The sequence below is a fragment of the Homalodisca vitripennis genome, chromosome 4 (assembly GCF_021130785.1).
Source record: "Homalodisca vitripennis isolate AUS2020 chromosome 4, UT_GWSS_2.1, whole genome shotgun sequence".
NCBI lineage: Eukaryota > Metazoa > Arthropoda > Insecta > Hemiptera > Cicadellidae > Homalodisca > Homalodisca vitripennis.
Genome location: NC_060210.1, coordinates 103076552 through 103096585, shown reverse-complemented (window position 1 = coordinate 103096585; position 20034 = coordinate 103076552). Strand labels below are relative to the sequence as shown.

Genomic DNA, 20034 nt, shown 5'->3' with positions numbered 1-20034 from the left:
TTGCTTTTTTTCAAGCTGCTTTTAGATATGGGTTATTATTCTGGGGCAACAGTGCTAAAATCAATAGCATTTTAATAAAAAAAATTATAACAGTAATTACTGGTACCAGTCACTTAACTTATTGTCAACCATTATTTATACAACTTAAAATACAAATTATTAGAAATGTATATCTATTTGACCTGGCTGTGTATGGGCTCAATAATTTGCACAATTAATCTTCAATCAAAATATCCATCTAAAATAGACGCAATAAGAATAATGTTTTTATAGGTTACAATAGAAGTGTTAAAATATAGATCTGATTTGTCATCCAATTATGGGAAGTATAATAACACTATGTAAGTTGGGTCCAACTTAAAATACAAACAAACCATATATATATATGGTTCATTTTATCCATCAAGATCTTATCATAGTAGGCCTAATAGTTCTTGTTTATAAGAAAAATTCTTACCCTTTACAGGCTATTTATTGGTACTAATAGTTTTAGTCAAAATGAAATAGTTGTTCTGATTATTATCATAACATATTAATTGACTTTAGTTAAAGCAGTACATCTTTCTAATAATTATGTTTAGTAGGATCTAGTAAACACTTATAAGTATACTAAAATAATGTTTACATTAGCCATGTTACATAAAATAATCTAAAACTACTTTTATAAATTTCTTAAATATTACGTTTATTTTCAGAAAGACTTTTTAGGCGGTCATACCTCAATTAGTCTATCTATCTTGGGGAACAGGAGGAATCGAGGTTTCTGGCTGAGGGAGGATACCAAACTAAGGATGGTTAGGTATAAGAGGATTCTTAATATTCACACGAGAATATAAGCAGAAAGATTAGATGTACCAACTGCATTTGAATACAATTTAAAAGTTTCAGTACTTTTTCCTGTCTTTTGTAATTTTTTCCATAGTTTCTACCTCTATCAAGAAGTTTATTCATCATTTCTATCTCCATGGTAAAGATTATTGATAATTTATCCTTTGTTATTTTAGCCAACATGTTGAAGCCACTTAAACAAATCTTGTCATTTGTGAGAAATATTCCACATATTCATCGCAATTTAAAGACTAGATATTAGTTAGGCCTACTTCTTGCTGTTTATTATATACATTAAAATTACTTGATAAAAATACATAAAAACTAATAAGTTGAAATCATATGCTACGTTAAATAAATTGTAATATCGAATTATTCCTTCAAATAAAAACATCAAACCTTTCGATAAAAACAACCAAAGGGTAGGGTACGATAAGCGGACACGGATTTTTATATCGAAATTGGCAAACGATATTACTTAATCATAACCATCGATATAATCAATGATACGGATTAATTATTTTGAATAATTATTAACTTAAATAGTCTATATCAACAGCGTACGTAAACAAATAATACACGTAGGGTAATATTTTTCAATTTTACATAAGTAATTTTAATTATTAAAAATGGCAGTCAATTTTAGAAAACTACACGACAATGCTTTGAAAGATGATAAGACATAAATAAAATATATTGTTTTTGTGGCTTCAACATGTTGGGCTCTTACAGAAAACCCCATTATGTGAAATTTGTGGGAAAGAAACAACTGTAACTGTGAGAGGAGCAAATATGGTTGTCTCCAGTTTTCATAATTTTTGTTATAATAACTTGTTTGATCACTGTAATAATATTAAATTCATATTTTAATTTAAAATATATGATTGTTATTGAGGACTATAGATACTTTTATGATAGTCTAGGATTTGAGATGCGAATATTAGGTATCGAAGACTACATTCTTCGATATAAAAAACCGGGTCTGCTTATCGTACCCTTCCCCAACCGAATAACGAGTGTAGTCCACTTATCAAAGTTTACCCATTTCCAGTTCTAATTCAACTACACTATGTACTGTGTATTTGTAGTACACTATGTGTACTACATAAATTATTTTACTTTTAAATATGATTGTTAGCCTATTATGACTATAGAGATTGATACTCGTATTCAATATAAAAACTAGATCTATTTATTTTATTGTAACCTTCAGAATTACCGTCAGCCCGTTCAACTAATAGTGCCTTTTAAGAGATAAAAAAGAAAATAAACATTTATCAAAGACTACTACCGCTTAACCTAAATTGTAGGCCTTGTGCCTTTTCTTCTGGTCTTCTTCGTCAAATTCACAAAAACTGGTGGTATAAACTTATAGAATTTAAATCAAAGTATAAACACTATTGATCTAGTAAATTCAGACACTAAAAGTAGTACAATAATGTATTTTATAGGCCTAACTGTTCAACTTACGTTTCTTCACACATTCTAACCTCACATTCGCTTTAGATTATCAATCATGATTAGACCTTACATTCATATTTAGAAGCCGACACTTCTTTAACCTTGAGACATATTAAGAATTCATCTTTGTAAGTAAAAGGTTTGGTTTTTATCTAGTATTTACTAAAACCTAAGAACGAGAGATCATTACAAAAACAATGCAGACGCTTCTGATATAGAGAGTACACAAACTGGACAGTGGACATGTAAACATCTGTGTTCCATTCTACAGCCAACTGTAGTGCCTACTTTTAATCAAAATAATCATAATATACTTCATAGCTATAGTTAAACTTGTCAAAGACTGTAGTTTCTTGTTTTCGTTTCCACATTGTCTTTTTTCTAACACTACTTGTACGTCAAAATGCTATTTTCCTAATTTTCTTTACTACAATTTATTTATTTTACATATCAACGGACATATCTCCATTTTTACAAATATTAGACAAATAATTAGATAATTCTACTCAAGATGCTAAACTAAAATGATGATATAGTTGGACCATGTAAAATTGCTAATCTGTATCCTAGTTGTAAATAAAAATAGTGACTGATAATTATGAACAAAATTTGCAAGTATACCATGATCAATGGTAGCAAAAGATTGATTTAAGTGAAAGGCATCATTTTTCGGCAATTGATAAGTAGTAGTGCAAAATTAGTAAAGACTTAAATAAATGTAACATGCAAGTATAAGAATATAAATTTAAAGATACATCCAGCAATAACAAGTATAACAATATAAATATAAAACGAGATAGGCCTACAAAAGATACAATATATCAATACAACAGCAACCATTAAAAAACAGTAGACATATCGAGCCCATTCAAGCAAAATAAGTAATTCATCCTAATAAGTTAAATGGTCTAAAACCAGACTAAACTAAGTATGAAAAAGCCAAAAACAGAAACTGATGGTAATAACTTAAGACATGCAGGTACCTACCTTAATCTTTGGTAGCAAGTGGAAGATTTATGAAATACCGTACCTTAGACTACTTTTTAGCAATTAGAGATAGTGAAAAAGAGATAAATAACTTCAAATAAAAGTAACATTCAAATATAACAAGATAAATAGAACAATATAAATAACTATACAAATATAACAACACTATAAATATGCAACATAAAATAACAATATACAGGTAACAAAGTAAGTAGAAAAAGTCATTCATGCATTTCCACTCCAATTTGAAGACCTGCTATCTTCGTCTAGAGTGTTGTTGTACTGTCGTGGAAAAAGTCCACAACATCGGCAACACTGTTTCCGCATCTCTGAAGACGGACCATCGTACTATTTGCAGCGTAGTTGGTGCGGTGATGTTGCCTGACAAACAGGTCGCTAGATCGGGTGGATGATGGAGTCTTGAATAAAAACATTTATTTGTAATACATCAGGACAATCGATTTTGCCGTTGAGGATCTTATGGAGCAACATAATGTCTGCGGTAAATCTGCGACTCACAAGTGGCTGAAGCCCTAGATCACGGAACAGGTCTTCGATGGGGACTTGTTGATAGGTGAAACCCATCCTGACGCCCACCGCTCGGACGAATCTTCTCTGGATTCTCTCTAGTTCGTCAATGAGAAAGTTCTGATATGGATTCCAGACAGGGGAGCCGTATTCAAGGATTTGACGTACCAAGGCACAGTTCAAAGTCTTAAGTGCTAATATGTTGCTGAAATGTCTAGAGAAGCGGAGAACAAAACCAAGCATCCTGTTTGCCCTGCCGCAGATGTTCCGTATATGGGGCTCAGGGTTCAATGAAGGTGTCAATAAAACACCAAGATCTTTTACCTCTTGGACACGAGTTATGGGTTCGCCACTTACAAAGTACTCAAAGTTTATATATGAGTGACAACGATGAAATGTTATTGCTTGACATTTTTTAATATTGAGCCTCATTCTATTGGTCTCACACCAACTGTCGATCATAAGTAGATCATCCTGGATTCGCAAGCAGTCGTCTTCTGACGATATGATTGAAAAATTTTTTACATCGTCTGCAAAAAGAAGGGAATCCCCCCGAAGTGCCCCAGGCAGATCATTAATGAAGAGTGAGAAGAGGTAAGGTCCAAGTAACGAACCCTGAGGGACTCCAGAACAAGAAACAAATTCCGAAGAGGTGGCCGATGCAAATGTTATAAATAGTCGTCTATTTGGGAGGTAGCTTGCCAACCACCTAACTTCCATGTTCCCAAATCCTTGGACAAGCATCTTCCTCAAGAGACAAGTGTGATCCACCGTGTCAAATGCCTTAGAGAAATCCAGGTATATTGCGTCCAGCTGAGTGTTAGAGACAAAGGCTTCATGGATTCTTGATTGAAAAAGTGCTAAATTTGACACGGTAGACCTTCCGCTTATGAAACCATGCTGCTGAGAACAGATTATGCTAGCTAGCTTTAGCTTAATGCGGTCCAGGAAGAGTGCCTCAAATACCTTAGATAATGACGTTAGAATTGAAATAGGTCTATAATTTGTGACATCATCGACAGGTCCCGTTTTGTGGATTGGAACAACATAGGCAGACTTGAACGCTTCCGGGAAAACACCTGTAGCCAGTGATGCGTTGAAAAGGTCTCAAACTGGCATAGCCAATAAACTTCGGCAATATTTTAAAATCATAGGAGGAATCTCATCAGGTCCCCAACCTTTGGTCTCATCAAGTTTTTTTAATTTATCGAATACCTCTTGAGGACTGAAACCTAGACATGAGGAATTTCCAAGGTGATCGCCACTAGCAGGAGTGAAAGCTTCTATTGGCTTCGAGAAGACTGAGGAAAAAGATCCCTTGAACATTTCACACATCTCTTGCGGTACACTTGTTTCGGTGCCGTTATAAACCATGCGTGAGGGTACAGTAGAAGTGTTTCTGATCGCATTTACATGGCTCCAGAAGAAACGAAGGTTCCCCGGTACACCTTGCTCTACTCTTCTCAAATGCTGATGATAGTCTCTATTCGCAGAAATCTTGCAAGATGCTCTTGCTCTAGAGAAACTAAGGTAGTTGTAGGATGTTGGTTGTTCCTTGTACCGTTTATGTAGAATCTTTTTAGTGATCACTAGATTTCTAGAAACGTTAGAAAACCACCTAATTTTGATACACCAACTCTTCTCATAGGCGAGTTGAGCCTAACTGCATCGGAAATCGTAGAGAGAAAGTTGTCAGTTGCTTCGTTGAGATTAGGATTCTTCAATATGGATGTTAAGCCCACATCTGAAAGGGAGTTGTAGATATTTTGTAAGTTGCATCTTTTAAAGTCAAACTTGTAGTTAGTGAAGTATTCCTCTGTCATTTTAAAATTGCAAGGTAGAAAAATAGAGAGGGGCGGATGATGACTCTCCTCTACGGGCAGAATCCGTTTCCAAGGAGACGCTAGCACTTTTATTAGAACACAAGACTAGATCCAACAAGACACCCCTTCCATTAAATATACGATTAACTTGCTGAAGGTCATAAGTATCCATTAGAGAGAGCATTACTCTAGAGGCAGGAGTGTGGCGACAGTTATAGGGATTGTCCCAATCAACATCGGGTAGGTTGAAGTCCCCAATTACTATAATTTCTTCGAAGACACGGTCTGTTATCACCTCCTCAATAGAACAAAGAAGACTACTGTAATTGGAGACGTGCTGTTGAGGTGGTATATAGCAAGCTACAAGGAGCCAGGCAGTGCCTTTGGAGGGCTCAATTCTGATCCATAGGTACTCAATGTGATCAACACCAGATATTAACCGAGATGACTGAATATTGTTTTTTTACAGCAACCATCACCCCACCTTTGCTCGATTTAGAACTGGTTAATTGTGATCTGTCACCAGGGCCGTCCCCAGTATTTAATGCGCCCGGGGCAAATCATGCTTTGGGGGCCCCCACATAAAAATTACATTTCGTCAGTACAGCCATACCAAGTGATAAGGAATTTTTGGAAATTGTTATATGTAAATAAATACTCCAGTTTTCTGTGTGTAACAAATTACCAAATATATTATATATGTACATTTAAACATGTTTTAGAATAGATAATAGAATATTGAATAGACCTACATACATAGATATAAAGAAATTATTACTTTGGCTCTTTGGCATACAATACTTTTATGGAACTTTAGGGCTATTAATAGTAGTAACAGATATAAACGCAATGCATAACTATTTCAATCTTAATGTCATAACTATTATTTACCTTTGACAGAGATAGTTTTATTTTTAAAAATAAATCTTCCTGGCCTTTGCACTAGCAAACTTCTTGATAACGTCTTCTAACTTCAGCCTTTTACATTCTTCATTTTCAATAGACAGCATGGCAAGGGATGACAGTCTCTCCTGAGACATTGAAGAACGCAAGTAGGTTTTATTAATTTAAGCTTACTAAAGCTTCTTTCACAACTGGCAACAGATATGGGAATAGTTAGAAGGATTCGAAGTGCAATCCATAAATTTGTGTATAGGTCCTTTCTGTCTGTCTTCTTAATCACTTTTTAAACTTGTAATGGGGTTGCCTTAGCTAGGCTTACTCCATTCAAAATAGTTTTGACATGAAGGAGTTCCTGATAAAGTTCTTTTCCGCTTATGTCAGAGGTTTGCCCAAACGATAGGTGTTTCTGTAAATTTTCACAACATTCCTTCAAATCTTCTGCGTGAGGGAGTTGTTTAAGGTCGTATAAGAACCCCCATTTCAAGTTGTGGTTTGAAAACTGAATCAACCTTTCTTTTAGGGAAGCCTGCATAATGTCCAATAGTGGGTAGAAAACGTTTCTTTTAAGGGGGTTCGGTATGCCCTATCCTTCCCATGTTAATTTGGCCAATTTTATGTACCTTTTTCTCAGAAACCTTTAAAGCTATCATCATCAAACTTTAGGACACTACTATTTAGACCTTTGTTAACATTTAGAGCGGAACAAAGTTAAAAAAGAAGTTTTTTATTTAATTTGTTGTAAATAATAATTTATTAATTTTTTGTAAAATAATTTATAATTATAATTTTTTTAATAAAAATTTAAAATAGATTTTTATAATGTCTTCTGCTCTAAATGTTAACAAAGGTCTAAATAGTAGTGTCCTAAAGTTTTATGATGATAGCTTTAAAGGTTTCTGAGAAAAAGGTACATAAAATTGGCCAAATTAACATGGGAAGGATAGGGCATACCGAACCCCGTTAAATTCTTCTTCTGGGGTTGATTTGTAGTCACTTTTACTTTCATAATCAAAAAGCTTATTTTTTGTTCTTTGGCGTTTTTCTTTAAACAATGGTTCCACGTCAATTTCACTACAAATCACTTTGGCTTTTGAAACTGAGTCATTTAAACCGTCTTTACGAAAATCATCTATGAACTGTAAAGTTTTTTGCAGCAGATTTGATGTTAAAGCAATATCAGTGCTTTTACCTTGTAAGGTTTTACTTATCAAGTTTACCTCAAACAAAACATCGTGCCAAACAATAAGGCAAACCAGAAATGAAAAGTCGTCCATGTGAATTTGGAGGGACTTAGCTTCAGATGAGATTGTAGGGTCATTGACAGTTTCACTCAGTTCTACAAGAGCGTCAAGGACGTCTTTGTACTGGTATCGAACGGCAGATACAGAACTTATTCGAGCCTCCCATCTTGTTTCACAAACCTTTTTCAAAGTTAAACCTTTAACATGGTCACTGACAACGAACCAACGTTTTGGAGATGATGCGAAAATAGTGTAAATCCTTTGAAGGATTCCAAAAAGTAGAGTAGACTTGACGGATGATCTGGCTCCATCTGCAACAACCAAGTTGAGGCTGTGGCATCCGCAGGATGTAAATACAGCTAAGGGATATTCTGAGGATATTCGTGATTGGACCCCTTTTTAGCTCCTGCCATGTTTGCGCCATTGTCGTACCCTTGCCCGCGGCAGTTACTCATGTCCAAACCACATAACTCTACCTCTTCTGTTAACAATTGGGTCAATGCTTCCCCTGTTGACTCCTCAGTAATCGTGTAGCCTATAAAACTTTCTTCAATAACAATTTCACCATCGATCTCCTCTTCTTCGTGAACATAGCGAATGGTGAGAGATGTTTGTTCCTTATGACTTACGTCTGGCGTACAATCCAACATAACTGAGAAGTACCGTGACAGCTTTATTTTCTCGATTATATTGTTTTTCACCTCCTTTGCCAGACAGTTTATCAACTCATTTTGAATATTGACACAACATTTGAACTCGATATTCACTCTCTTCAATGCATCTTAAATGTTCCATCATAACCGGATCAAACTCTCCTAGTAACTGGATAAGGCCAAGGAAGTTTCCGTTATTTTTTGTAAAAAGTTTTGTTGAGTTTCCACGAAAAGCCAAGTTGTGTTCTGCTAAGTAAATAATAATAGCAATAATTCTTCTTAGTATGTTTTGCCATCTCTCGGCTTCTTTTTGTATTTGGCCCATGAGCTCAGTATCAATTGCTGCATTTTGGTTGATTCTACGTTCAGCTTCAATCCATTGCTGGGTAAACTTAAAATGCTCAGATGACGTTTCGTGAGATGAAGCTCGCTCATGAAATTTTCTCCAATTATTGAATCCTTGCTTTTTGCCAAAACTGGAGTGTGGATTATTGTCAAATAAACGACATGGAAAGCAGAACACTGCATCAGAAGAGCAAGAATAAACTAACCACCGCCTTTTCACTTTCTCGCCATTTTCTGCGTGGCGATATTGAAAATCATTTGAAAAATGACGCTTTTCACTGTTTAGTGGATAGTCATCATTACTTTTTTTAAATGACGGAGCACCCCTTGTTATGATTTCATCTCTCTCTCTGACAGTTTAATTTTCAGGCCAAGTTGACGGGTCATTTGAAAAATTTTTATTTTGGTAGTTTAACATTTCAACAGTTCCCTTCTTAAGCTTGTCACTGGTTTCCTCCTTCAGTATTTCAGCAGTCTCCTCTACCTCAGTTAAAATTAGGTCTTGTTCACATTCATGGTCGAAGTCCTGGGTATTTGAAGTAGCGAGTAAAGATGAAGTAGGTTGTTGGGTAGTGCCCTCAGCTATTGTGAAGAATTTTGTCAACTTGGGTACTTTACTTAAAAGAGCACTGTGACCTAATTCACTGTCTTTTGTTAATTTTCGTCTCTGAGCACCTGATAGTTTTTTAGACATTTTAATAAAATAATCTGAAATAAAATGAAACTTCTTAAAAAAATTATGCTTGTTTACTTAAAATAAAATTAAAAAATAATGTTTAAATCTGTTGGTCTACATGTTGCGTAGTTTTTATGCGTACGCTACGACATGCAAGCTAGAGTGCACATAGTACCTTGGTCGAAACAACATTTACATTATTATTACCAATACATATGACAACCAACACATATTTAACTACCACATGTCTGTAGCTTTTGTATATTTAGGTACTAATACAATACGAAGCTCACCTCTCACGTACACATTCGCTTAATTTCACAGCTCTAAGTTTCTACAAACACTAAACACACGAGAGTAGTTAGCAACCTAACCTATACGGTGTAGACGCAATGACAGTGACAGTTGGAGTTGCGAGTGCGGTGTTGTCAAATGGTCTAAGTTGTTTTTTGCCGCGCGGTGTTGCCAAACTTAACTTACTAAAAATAAACAGTATTTTTAAGTATATGGTTCAAACCAAGTTCTTTTTAACAAATATTAAGGCACCGGATTGGTGGTTTGTATGTATATAGTAGAACATCGTTGAAATTTTGTTTTAAAAATTTAATATTGACTATGAGTAAGGCACCTCCTAGCCGCTGCGCGGCGCCCCCTTGGCCGCAGCGCCAGGGGCGACCGCCCCGTTCGCCCCCCCCTTCGGACGGCCCTGTCTGTCACATCTATAAATAGTGTAGTTGCCAAAATATAGTTCAGCATCGTTTACATCAGTAGAAAGATTGGTTTCAGTAATAATAATTATATCATGTGTAGACATGGCTATAGAAAGTTTTAGTTCATCTAGTTTGCTCCTTAAACCATTTGCATTTTGGTAGTAGGCTGAGATATGCCGGTGAGACGAAGCTAGTTTTTTGACGTCTGAACAATACTTGGGGTCCCATTTTGGTACTTTATAGTGAGATTCCGTTCACCAGCCTTTATTCTGGCATCGAGGGCGCTCCTGAATTCGGCCAAATTAGACCGCTCTATTAGCGTACGATCATGAGATATATCTAGTTTACAGTTCGGAAAGGTTTCTTTGCAGGAATCTGGGTGGAAATTTTTGAAGAACGAAATGGCTTCTGTTGAGTCCTTAAAGGTCACTTTTACTGAGCGAGGCTTTTCAGTTGTGGATTTTCCAATCCTGATCACTCTTTGAAGGAAACAGGATTTTTCCGGACATTTGCCATCGTTCAGTGAAACAAGAAATCAGTAACACTACGTTTCGAGATCTGCAATCTGATCTCTTCTTCAGGTAAAGAACTAACCTAATACATAATTACAAACTAGGTTAAAATAAACAAATCTTACCAAAGCGTTGTGGCACCCCTAAGTCAGGAATCACAACCTACATGTTGTTTGTCAACTTCACTAACTCTATAAACATGCACTTAATAAAAACATATACAAAACACTAATCATTAAAACTTAACTACGGAATACAGGTCACAATACGTCTTCACTCGTCTACTAACCACCTACGACTGACCAGAGGGACTAGCCAATGGTAATCGTCACGGCTGGCTAAAATAAGATGGCGGAAATAAAAGGGAAGGGGGACAGGAATGGGCCCTTTCGTTATTATTGGTTCATGCGAGATGAACTTCTTAAAACCATATTGTGACTCCGCATTGGTTTATTACAAATATCTAATCCGTTTGATTTTTTTTGGTTTTTTCTTTAGTTCATTTGTTAGAATTGGCAACCAAAGCGGCCTAATCTCGACTGATGGTTGACTGATTGGTTGGTCTGCCAATTTAATGTATATTGCCTCAATTAATTTCCTCTTGAAGAAATGTGGTTCCCGTCAAAGAGGCTCGGACCTCCCCCCTCAAATTATTTTAAATTACTTTTTCAGTATACGGTTATTATTATTATTATTATTATTATTTAAATGATGTACTATTACTGATATGTACTGCTGAAAGGTCGTTCTGAACATAGAAATGGTCAAGAACCTTTTAACGAACAAAAAGTGAGCCTTACCTACCTACTACTACGGAAAATATCAGTTGTCTTAACCCCGTCCCAAAAGTTTTTCCTGTCTACGTTCTTGCCTGGCGTTTTCTTTTTTTTTCTAATCCATCCTTAATGAGAGTAGTGACCTGGTCACCGCAATTACGACCAGGCCTAAATCCAGCTTGATCGTTAGGAATGCTGGCATCGAGGACATATGACATTATAAATAAGCCTTTCCAACGCCTTATAGCATACACTTAAAAGGGCAAGAGATCGATAGCTATATAATAGCAGCTAATTGGATTTTTATTTGGGTAACACAGCTGTAACTTTTGAATCTTGAAGGCGAATGGAAGCCGCCGGTGGTTAATATGTGACTGTAGAACGAAAGAAGCCAACGTTTAATTTTATTTTCAAGTGTCTTTCAAAGCCAGCTTGTATGCGACTCTTTATACCACCGGTTCCTACACCTTTTTGTTGCCGTACCACCTAATATATTTCGAAACCTTTAAGTACCACTGTTTTATATACTATAATAAACCATATATCTGTAAAAATGATTTTAGAAATGTTTAATATTTTATAACAGAAGTGTTTAAGGTTTACGATTCTTATATAAAATAGACCATTTTTAGGTAAAGAGTTGCTGTTTTACCGTTACAATAAATACAACAAAAATCTACTTTTAAAGATCAATTGGAAAATTTGTTTAAAGATTTTTAATTTAGTGTAATAACTGAAATTTGTAATAAAATATTACTAATTTCATAAAGTTAAACGCTAAATGTGTTGACTAGCAGCAGAAACAAAACCAGGATTATTTCAAAAACATATACAAAATTTAAAAAAATCTTTACCAGAACAAATTTTATATCTTTTAAATGTAATTACGGTATTGCGAATATAAAACAGTTTTATTGAACGGATGGGTGGGCTTGGATTGATCGAATTAAACTTGTAATGTCTGGTGAAATGGCGCTCAATTTTAAACGCAACCATTATCAACACAGGGCACTCTTTATATACCTGTTTTATATATATAAAGGATGAAAATCCATCTTCACTCAAGTACGAAGTCATGAAGGGTAGCAAACATTTCACTACTCTATCTGCGATCTCACAGTAGTCTTGGCGTCTTTGAATCCAAAAGTCGATGAGAGTAGTTTGGTTAAAAACTAATTTCAGATCCGAATCACAGTCTCGAACGATTGCTCTTTTTCAATTGATTAACTAGCAATCGTTATTGATTTGATTATCTTTAAACTTTTAAGGAAATATTGGAAGATATTCGTCAAATACGAGTAAGTACACTACCTCGAGTGTGGTTTTACTCAAGCATAAAAACTAGTACGAATGTGAGAACAATTTCCAAATAAATACATCTAATCTATATTTCTATTGTGAAAAAGCCGTCAATAAGCTCGGTCACTCCATACATGGTGTGTCAAAGTTGAACAATTTAATTTTATAAATCCATCGCTAAAATGAAGATGAAGCTATTTATTTATTATTTGTGGTGCACTTTGCAAAGAATAAGCTATTGAGGCAGTAAGAATATGCATGAGTCCAAAAAAGTTGAAGGGATGATGAGCAGAGGGGACATTGCTCTTGCAGAAGCGATAGCATATAAAGACATTTGCATACTGGAAAATCACCGTACTCTGATCCAGCAGCTTTGCCGGTATCTCGGAGAAGTGGCTTGTAAGAATGCTCTTTACGCTGAGACCACTTTTTCGCTAGTACCTGAAATTGATGACGCTACTCTTAAACAGTTGAAGATGTTGTAGCATTCATTGTAGCTCTTTTTTAATAGAAATTCTTGACTCCAAAAAGTAATCCAAAAGATTAAGGAAAACCATAAGGAAGGCCTTTTAAATAATAATCGCATTAAATGTAAATGCTGTAATTGATACAGAGACTGCGGCTTAGTTTAATGCTGGCTGGGATGTGATACACATTAAATGATACGTAAAAGATGCGATGCCGCCATGAAGAAAGAGTATTGAAAGTATTGCCGCCATTAATTTAAAGTATTGACTTTTATGTACCAAATTAGGAAATAATGTGGCCCATAATTCTAAGTAGTGATAGGACCTTGCGTCAAAACCTGTAGACATTTGTAAAAGAAGCAACAACCCGTGATTCAATAACACTAGGGTAATAAGTGGAGTCCCCGGAGTTCAATACATTCTGATAAGGTGACTAAGTATGGAGATAATCAATAATTAAGATTCACATAAAACGCACAGAGTTGGAGCAAATAAAATCGTCTACTTGTCTTGCACGACCTCGAACTTGGTTGTCTCAGAGCGCGGAGTTCTTCGAGAGTTGGCTCTATGTTTTCGGCAGCTTAGGGGTAAAAATGAAGACAGTTGCTATTTATACCATAAGCTGAAATAATTTAGGTATCGTTTTTAAAACACAGATATTATGGTCTAATTTTGACAGTGGTGTATGGGGTCTCAGTAGGTTATATCACGCAATTACGCTCTTGGACTGTATGATGCGGTTTCTCGTATATATTTAGCGCTCCAAAAGATTTTCTTAGTTTTCTAAGTTTTCAAAGCGCCTGAACACTATAAACTGCAATTACGAGACAGTTACGTATATTAAATAGCCAAACACTATATGAAGGCGCTAAGTTGTAATGTACAGCCTATTTTGTCTTTAAGATACATTTCTGGTTGAACTTAAAGATTGAATGTTAGATCACTTTATAAAAAAGTACATGTACGTGTACAATGGCTGTAAACATAATACAGATTTTATTCATCGTGGCAATAAATCTAACTCTACATCGGCGGCGTTTCACTTGATCCAGAAGTGCATATACACGGACAAAGCTTACGAAAAGCGCGCGAAGCCGCGAGAAACAGCTAGTAATGGAATAAAAACTCTAGGTGATTCGACAAACCGTTTTCGGTTGCCCTTTTATGCGTAGAGAGTGTGTGTACATGTGCTATATGAGTTATGAATAAACACGATTAATTCATATATTATATCATTATAATGCACTCGTCGATATTATACATAGCCGGCTTAGAATATCATTGAAGACAAGACTTGTTATACTAAACTGTAACACAATTGAACGCGGTTCATACAATTAAAGCATTTTTGGTATATGACACAAAAAGGAAAATACAAGTAGGAGCATACGACCTTAATTACGCCTCTAATCTATCTTGCCACGGTGTGACATGTCAGCTAACACTAATGACAAAAAGCTTGAGAATTTTAGTTTCTTTGAGTGTTATCATGCTGTATTTATTATGATTTTCAATACATTATTGACTGAGCGTCAGCAAAGCCTATCACTTGAGCGGCTAGAAAAATCGGATTTCTGTCTGTCAGCACAATTTCACAAAAACGAGCTGATCTATAGACTTGAGATGTTGCATGAAGCTTCATTTCTATATAGGAAACGCTGAGTTCTATGGTGGTGCATGTTAAATCATGGGATTTGGATGAGCTGTAGCAAATATTTTTACATTGGTCTTATAGGTAAACATGATGGCAACAAGGAAATAGTAGAATAAATAAATTTGTACACATACTGAGTGTACATGAGATGATAACATGAGATATATTAACGCAAGTAACTTAATTACCCAAAAGTATACAATATTATTTTTTGGTGATTTTGTGTGTAGAATTTTGTTCTTAGATTAAAGAGGAAAAAATTATAGAGTAGAAAATCAATTGTAAATGTCGGTGACAAGATATGACTTCTTTGTAATCAATCCCTTTCCTAGTTCACAGCAACTTTTATTATTTATCATTGAAACTATGAAACTTAACTCAATGAACAAAAATGTAGATTCACTAGAAAGATTAAATCTGTAGAAACTTTGCATAGAACTTCATTTCTACTAACACAACAACAAGTTCTACAAAGGTGGATGCCCAACCATGGAAAGTGGCTGGGTTTATTATCACTCAACTGACACAATTTTTCTTTTGTCTGACGGAAGAAGAAGAATTTCTTTTCTGTTTTTCTCAGTCTGTCCACAAGAGATCTCGAAAAAGGAATGAGCTATAGACTTGAAATTTTGCAACCCCAACGCAACCTGATACGCGACATACTCCTTCTATATAATATAGCGTCACCTCATTTTAAAACACACTAGAATGCGGAAAGGAAATATTGAAATAAATTATAATTTTTACAAATATATGTATTCCCTATAAAATAAACAAATACATTTACAAAACCTATTTTTATAACACTGTACAAAACCTAAAGCTCAAATCCACAGACCATTAGGCCATGATGTAAATGTCCTGTGCTCTATAAACTAGAATATTTTACGGCTTAACAATTTAAAAATATTCACTATCGCATCTCAAATATTGTCAAAGTTGAGTACCGGGAATCTCCTAATTTTTTTCACTCAATCCGGCTATCTAAGTCTCTGAGTGTGGACATAAATAAACACTTATTCAGAGATGAACTTCTGACAACAGTATTATGGACCTTAGAAATATGTATCTTGTATGTATTTTATAACAGTATATTGTAAAATTATATCTTTCCGTTCTTCCGTGTTTATCGTATATATTTTAGGATCCAACTATTTTATATCATCATTAGGTAAATTTTGTGATAAAATTTGTGGCACAAACACACATAATATTGCGTTAATATATAATGCAAATAATATTTATGATGAACATTTTCTGGTTGTGGTTCATCACAATCCTTTAAATATGCTTTATACAATATACCGGGTGTCCCACGAAGAGGTTCAAATATTTGAATGTATATTACTTGCCCATTTATGCACCGAACATTTTTAAACTCTACACAATTTAGTAAATAAGTTTTAAAAATATTCTGTGAAAATTTCAGCTCCCTAGCCATTGTTGACCCAAACTGTGGCATTTTGAAAAACTATACTTTAAAAATAGTAAAAAGAAACAGTATTTTTGGTTTTGTAAAATTATTGTCATATTCTAGAAAAATAAAGTATTTCAATCAGAAAATTAGAACATAGCCTATTAAAAACCCTACAATTACAGTCCACAATTATTCGAACTCTAATCCATCCACAGCGACACACTGAAACAGCGCTTAACAAATGAATCGTAAGCTCTTACAAAGACATTCTGCAGTATCCAGAGAAGTGCCTCTTCAATTGATTGTTTTAATTCCTCATCATTATTGAAGCTACGAGTACAAACTTGTTCCTCAGAAAGAAATTACACACAGTTAAATCTGGGGATCGGAGTGGCTAATCTAGAAAATCACTTCCACGACCAGTCCAACGGCCATGAAGATTGTCATTTACGAGTAATCGCTTGACAGGATTCGTGAAATGAGGAGGAGCACCATATTGTTGGAAGATCGCTTGATCCATTTCTGGAACTGTAAAATGAGGCAAGACTTGTTCATTTAAAACCTATCTATACCTATTCCCAGTCATTGTACTCTTTGGAATGTCCTAAAAGTCTTTACAAAAATGTGTGGTTTACCGGTGTTGTAATAATTACAATTATGCCTATTTACAGCCCCATTGCGGTAGAAAGTGGACTGGTCTGGAACAAAAAATTTGAGTATGTCAATTAGGATCTAGCTCATCAAACTCAATGATACGAGAACAAAATTCCACTCTCCTGTCCAGATCATCTTCAAGAAGATTACGGACTAGGTGCCTTTTGTAAAATTTAATTTTGTTTTTCTTAATTATTCTCTGTATTGAATACTTTGGAACACCAGTTTCAAATTCAACCTTCCTTAGTGATTTCGGTTTACCTAGAGAGTGGAGCATTGATGCGCATACTACTACTTCTCTTTCCTCATTAATTTGATCCTCTAGAGTACTTTTTACGACACTTCCAGTTTCTAACAAAAGATTTTTCTACTTAGTTATTGTTGGATTGCTAGGTGGTTCAACTCCTGGGTAGGCAACCTGAAATTGTCTAATTGCTTCTGTAATGTTACCAAAAGCAATAGCCTACGCACAACACTTCACTTTTTGTTCAACATTAAAAGCCATTTCTCTAACTTCAATATTATTAAAACTGTAATGAAGGAGGTTAGGTTATTTTTTATAGCACAAGCAATATTCTTCAATCAAATAGCTGTTTTCAACAATGTGCATTATTAAACAGCTCTTCTTTAATGTTCGAGATCTAATTTATAACAGTTTAAGCAAACTTATCTAACATTTAAAAAATATCTGTAAGTAATAGAACATCTTAAATATTGAATGAATCAGAATAATTTCCAAGTTTTCTCTTCCAATTTGTCCTAAATAATATTAATAATAATTTTCAAATAAGCTTCCGTCAGTTAAAATTGAGTGTAAATCAATACAATCGATGAACTCATGAGAAAATATTCCTTTACCACATAAAAGATTATTAAAGATTTCCTCTTCACCATTCGGATTTCGTTCTATTATTTAGTTAAAAACATTATAATTAACTGTTAGTATGTTTAAATTCATCCTGTTCCAAACTTTTCTGTAGAAGTCTGAATGTATCTATGTATGAGAATTTCATATGTTTTTCTAGGTTTATTACCATCAAACTCATATCCATATTTAAAATGTACAGAATAATTTATGTATCTTCCATCATTGTTTGCTGTTAACTTAACATTTCCATATTGTTTTACTAGTTCCTTTCTGTATAAACGAGTGTCATTCATAGTTGCGACACAAAAAAAAAAAAAAAAACAATATTTGGGGTAATTTTGTATTTAAAATTACAAATGTTATGAGCTACCCCTATCAAATTTCCAGTTAAATAATCAATGATCTTTAATAATTTTTTACTATTAAATTATTTATTTTCGCAAATTTTATAGATTTTTAATTGATATAAGATTTCCTTTTCTACAGTTAAATTAATAGATTTTTGTTTATTAAGAATTATATTTTTGTTATGTATAGCACATTTTATTTTGACAATTTATTGAGTTTTTTTATTAAATTATTGGAACATTCGGTAAATCTTCTTCAGACTTTACTCCACAACATATAGGCTTGTTCATTTATTTGTTACATTTGAAACTACAGTGCTGGCCAAATTATTAGACTAAAGTACATTTTTGTGTTTTTTTCTTCTCAATTTTTACTAAAAAAATGTTTAATTTCATTTTGGTATATGTTAAAGTATATACCCTCATTCGTGTGTTACTTTAGAATAGTATTAGCGGAAAATTTGGTAATTTTATGTTGGCGGGTGGCAACACTGCCTGTTTTGTTTATAATCTGCCTTTACAAATCTACCAGCTCCATAACCACAATCAGGCTACAGTTAATTTTTCATGTGGTTAACATGTTTTAGGTTCAGTAGATCTTTCTATTAGTGTGTTCTGTTATTATTAAAGTAAGTTTAAGGTCATTTGTGAGTATATGAAACCACTTTTTTACTTCCTTATTGGCTATTTATAAAATTATCAGGAAATGGGTAAAAAGGCGGACCTTTCACCAAGGAAATGTGCTGTGGCCAAGGTTCTTTTGGAAGAACAACATTACACACAAACTGAAATAGCACACAGACTAAATATTTCACAGAAGTCAGTTAGTAGGATCAAGAAAACACTTGATATCAGTGGTATTTATAAATCCAGCTGTATCGGAAAATGTGGCCGGAAGAAAGCGTTAAGTCCAAGGATGGCCAGAAAGTTGAAAAACATGACACTAGTCAATAGAAAAATGACCAGCAAGGTTCTTAGTGACCAGTTAATATTTTATAACAGAAGTGTTTAAGGTTTACGATTCTTACATAAAATAGACCATTTTTAGGTAAGAGTTGCTGTTTTACCGTTACAATAAATACAACAAAAATCGACTTTTAAAGATCAATTGAAAAATTTGTTTAAAGATTTTTTAATTTAGTGTAGTAACTGAAATATGTAATAAAATATTATTAATTTCATAAAGTTAAACGCTAAATGTGTTGAATAGCAGCAGAAACGGTACTTTGGGATTATACCGACCACACCCAGACATGAATCGTTATTTAACATTTTGCTTCTACTGATTACTAGATTAGCGTAGAAGACTATTTCGTCAGTATAAAAACAGGAATTGTCTTATCGCAAACCCCTCCCCATCCTCAGACAGAGGTCAAAGTCGAGCGTCTAGTAGATAACGTGATTGCAGAGCCTCGCCGCCCGTTCAGCTGGTGCATCGCTTTGTTGTACTTTCGTGTTTTACCTCTACATTTCTCCAAACACAAAAATTTAACAAAAACAAACATTTACCAAACTAAACTCTTTATTAAAAAAACACTCAAAACTTGTTTTTATTCTTGATCACATTCCGCCACCCAAAATGCGAGTGCCTCCGGCCATCAGCGCGGGCTTCGACAGCACCTTCGGTGCTGCCCCGCGCTGATGTCGACGAAAGAAAAACATCCCTCGAGATAGTACCTATCAGTAAAATATCAAATTCTAGAGGGGCTAATCAGAAATATAAATTGAATTGAAATGGAAAGGCAATTATGTACCGTGCAAATCACGTGATGCCGCGCGGCCTGCCGTAATCAGGATTCTCGAGAAAGATAAGATAACAGCGACAACAATACCGATCACAATACCTGGAAATGCTTGTAAGTTTGTAATTTTGTAATTGAAGAGT

At 34.5% G+C, this 20034-nt stretch overlaps 1 protein-coding gene across 1 annotated transcript in view; it reads right to left on the bottom strand.

Annotated features, from left to right (window-relative positions):
• Positions 1-2566, bottom strand: part of LOC124359848 (exostosin-3) — a 45092-nt gene extending 42526 nt beyond the window's left edge. Inside the window, exon 1 of the mRNA XM_046812934.1 lies at positions 2299-2566. The gene's annotated coding sequence lies outside the window, so the exon portion shown is untranslated. The remainder of the gene's footprint in view (positions 1-2298) is intronic.
• Positions 2567-20034: the final 17468 nt, after the last annotated feature.